Raw genomic sequence first — 3558 nt, forward strand, 5'->3', positions numbered from 1 at the left:
TTGTATCTTCTGGTACAGGATCAGAGCCCCTCGCTGGTCAGAAGTCTCCCTGCCTGCAGTCTTAGCTTGCTGCAGGCCGGCTATTAGAACAAAGGGACTCCCGTCCCTTTGCACTCACCGCCTGTCCCGGCCCGCGGCGCCTATAGTGGGTTTGAATTTGTATTTTTTCTTGATTTCCAAAATTTTTAACTTGCATTATAAAGTAATTTATTTGTTCTCAGTCTTCTATTTTTAATGTAGGTGCATAGAGGTACAAATTTGCTTCACAGGACTACTTTTATTTATTTACTTATTTTATTAAAAATTTCCACCTCCTCCCTGCCTCCCTTTTCCTTCCCCCTCCCCACCTCCCCCTCCCTCTCTAGTCCTAAGAGCAGCCAGGGTTCCCTGCCCCGTGGGAAGTCCAAGGTTCTTACCCCTCCATCCAGGTCTATAAAGGTGAGCATCCAAACAAACCAGGCTCCCACAAAGGCAGTCCATGCAGTAGAATAAAAACTCAGTGCCATTGTCCTTGACTTCTCAGTCAGCCTTCATTGACAGCCACATTCAGACTGTTCAGTTTGATCACATGCTCCATCACTCCCAGTTCAGCTGGACTAGGTGAGCTCCAATTATATCCATCCCAGTATCTCAGTGGGTAGACGCACCCCTTGTGGTCCTGACTTCCTTGATCATGTTTTCCCTCCTGCTCCTCATTTGGACCTTGGGAGCTCAGTCCAGTGCTCCAATGTGGGTCTCTGTCTCTATCTCCATCCATCGCCAGATGAAGGTTCTATGGTGATATGTAAGATATTCATCAGTGTGGCTATGGGTCAAGGCCAGTATAGGCACCCTCTCCTCTGCTGCCCAAGGAACAATCTGGGGACCTCTCCTTGGACCTGGGAACCCCTCTAGAGAGAAATCCGTAGCAAACCCTAAAATGGCTCCCTTAATTAAAATATTTACTTCCCTGCTCACATATCCACCCTTCCTCCATCCCACCCTTCCCATTCCCCCAATCCTCCCCTTCTCCCCTCTCTCTGCCCATCTCCCCTTACATCCACCCCCACCCCCCAACCCCCATGCACCCAAGTTTTGCCTGAAAATCTTGTCTACTTCCAATATCCAGGAGGATAACTATATGATTTTCTTTAGGTTCACCTTATTATTTAACTTCTCTAGAATCACGAATTATAGGCTCGAAGTCCTTAAATTATGGCTAAAATCCACTTATGAGTGAGTACATACCATATTCCTCTTTTTGTGTCTGGAACACCTCACTCAGTAAAGCGTTTTCTATTTCCATCCATTTGCAGGCAAATGTGTCCCAGAAGTATTTGTATCATGTTTTTCTTTTCTTTAAGTTCCAGAAAAACTTAAATTTCTGTCTTGATTTCTATTTTGACCTACTAATAATTCAGTAATGAGTTGTATAACTGCCAGGAGTTTGTTTACTTAGTAGATGTTTGTTAGCTGTTGATTTTAAATTGTATTGTATTATGATCAGATAGGGTGAATGGAATTGTTTTATTATTTCTGAGTTTGTTAAGATCCTCTTTTATGTCTCAGGATGTGAACTATTTTAGAGAAGCATCCATGAAATGGTTGAATAGAAATATATTTTTTGGTGTTTGGGTGGCATAAAATGCAGATATCTTTAAAGTCTATTTGATGCATGATATACTTGACACTGATGCTTCTCTTCTTAGTTTTTGTTTAGATGACCTATCTACTAGAGAAAGTGGGGTACATAACTCACCTATTATTAATGGGTTAATGTTAATATGTGTGTTTAATTACAGTAGTACATTTTTTATGATATTATATGCACCAGAGTTTGGCGCATCTATGAATAGGAGAGTAATGTCTCTGGGTTGTTTGTTCCCTTGATTAGGAAGGAGTCTCCTTTTTGCTTTCTGCTTATTAGGTGTAGATTGAAGTTTATTTTGTTTGAAGTATTTCTGTTCATCTCATTTTTCCAAGATAATGCCAATTTGAAACTAAAATGTATTTCTTTTCTCTTTCTTTCTTTCTTTCTTTCTTTCTTTCTCTCACTTATTTATTTATTTTTGGACTTTGAGACAGGATTTCTCTGTAACTTTGGAGCTTGTCCTGGATGTAGCTCTCATAGACCAGGCTGGCCTCAAACTCACAGAGATCCATCTGCCTCTGCCTCCTGAGTGCTGGGATTAAAGGCATGTGCCCCCCACTTTCCAGTTAAAATATATTTCTTATATAACACATTAGATGGATTTTGTTTCTTGTTATAGTTAAATACCCTGTGCCTTTTGATTGGAGAATGAGGTTGTTGATATTTAAATCTGTTACTAAAAGATGTGTGTTGATTATATTGTTGAACTTTGTTGATTTTATTCTCAGTGATACTTTGTGTTTCAGCAATTATAGCTTTATTTAATTTCTTCAGTCTTTTGATTATGCTCATTGCTCTCATAAGGCCAAAATATTGGCTCTTTTATCAGTCATTTTTGATACTTTGGATATACATGGCTGTTTTTTCTAATATAGCAAATATTTTTGCTGGATGCATTAGTCTAAGTTGGCCATTGTGTTCTTTTAAGAATTAGAATGCATCACTTCAGGCTATTCTGGGTTTCAACATTTCTATTGAGAAATCAGCTGTTATTTTAAAGAGTTTTATTTTATGTGTCTCATGATTTTTTCCTTTTTAATCTTTCAATACTTTCACTTTGTTTTTTCTTTTTAGTCTTTTTAACTATTATATTTCATGGTGAGCATTTTCTTTGTCTTATCTATTTTGTGTTCTCTGTACTTTTTGTTTGTGTATGGGTATTCCTTTCTTTGGAGGAAGTTTTCTTCTATGATTTTGTTGAAGATCTGGTCTATTTCATTGATATAAGATTTCTCTCCTTCATCTATTCCAATAAGTTGTGGGTTTGATCATTTTATGGTGTCCCCCATAGTTGGTATGTTCATTTCTTTACACATTTTTCATAATTTTTGCCTATTTCTTATATATCTACTTTAAATTTAAGTCCTGGTATTCTATATTCTGTTTGATTCATTTTACTGGTAAAGCCTTCCTTTGAATATTCTAGTTGTATCATTGGACTTTCATTTCCAGCTCCATTTCAGCTCTTCAGTGTTCCTATCTCTTTATTGAATTCTGTTTTGAAATTCTGTATTGTCTTAGTCATTTCCATTGACCTTTTTGCTTATATGTTTTCTTGGTTATCACTCAGGCATTTATTCTCTCTAAGTTCTTTGAGTTGTTTTTCTGTCTTATTTAAAATTCTTGAATTCTTTGATGAAGTTTTTGACTTCCCTTTTAAATTCTCTGCCCTGGGTTTATCTATGTGTTTCTGTAGGAGTGATAGATTCTAGGAGGGGAGTGCTGCATTGATTCTTCATATTGTTCATATTTTAGCAATGATATCTAAGTATGTGGACTTCTTTTGTTACTTTGCATCTGATATGATTAGAACTGATTGGGGCAGGACACAGAATTTTAGGGCTATATTGGGATTTAAAGGTTGTACATGGCTTAGATGGAATCAAATGAAGTGAACACAGGGTGTTGAGCTATCTCCCATTCAGGGT

This window comes from Myodes glareolus, chromosome X (genome assembly GCF_982192425.1).
Source record: "Myodes glareolus chromosome X, mMyoGla1.1, whole genome shotgun sequence".
Taxonomy (NCBI): domain Eukaryota; kingdom Metazoa; phylum Chordata; class Mammalia; order Rodentia; family Cricetidae; genus Myodes; species Myodes glareolus.